At 37.7% G+C, this 759-nt stretch overlaps 1 protein-coding gene across 1 annotated transcript in view; it reads left to right on the forward strand.

The window, feature by feature from the left end:
* Positions 1–759, forward strand: part of LOC111238306 (disco-interacting protein 2 homolog C-like) — a 44,776-nt gene that overhangs the window by 22,531 nt on the left and 21,486 nt on the right. The window lies entirely within an intron of this gene.

Here is a 759-nt window from a genome sequence, read left to right on the forward strand (position 1 = left end):
ATCACCATGTGTGTGTGTGTGTGTGTGTGTGTGTGTGTGTGTGTGTACAAGTGTGTAATGTTTCTGTAGAGGAAGTTTTGTGTTGATTTCCTCCTCATCTTAGACGTCTCTTTTCTGTGCCAAACGTTAAACTGTGAATCCTTGATGCAACACAATCTACACACATGATCTGCTTTATACAGAGAGGAAAATATTAGAATATTATATATTAGAAAAGTTTGGATTTTACCAGAAAAGAAAAAGTCACAACCAGTTAATGGATCAAATCATCTCCTGGGTTTGTTGTTTCTGAAAACAACGTCACGACTTTGACTGAAGCCTCATTTTCTCAAAGTTTGATTTAATTTTTTTAAAAACTTTTCTTGTGCAGAAGTAGAAAAATAAATTTACAGCCAAGATCAGTTCTGTGCAGCTGAAATAATGTTTTAGCAGATAATCTCTCGCTAGTAGCTGGTGACACGTGTTTATACTGAGGGAATCACTTTGGTATAGAAAGTAGAGGGGTACTGTGTGTGTGTGTGTGTGTGTGTGTGTGTGTGTGTGTGTGTGTGTGTGTGNGAACATGAGCAGGAGACGGGGCTTAGTCCAACATGAACGTGTGAAACATTCAAACGCTCACACAAAGACGTCACATGAGGTTTCTGATGATTTTTAACTTCAGGTGTAAAATATTCACTTTAATTTTATTATTGTTTTAATGTGAGAATCTCTCTCTCTCTCTCTCTCTCTCTCTGTCTCTCTCTCTGTCTCTCTCTCTCT

The sequence above is a fragment of the Seriola dumerili genome, unplaced genomic scaffold, assembly GCF_002260705.1.
Source record: "Seriola dumerili isolate Sdu_G_001 unplaced genomic scaffold, Sdu_1.0 BDQW01001298.1, whole genome shotgun sequence".
In the NCBI taxonomy this organism is placed as follows: Eukaryota; Metazoa; Chordata; class Actinopteri; order Carangiformes; family Carangidae; genus Seriola; species Seriola dumerili.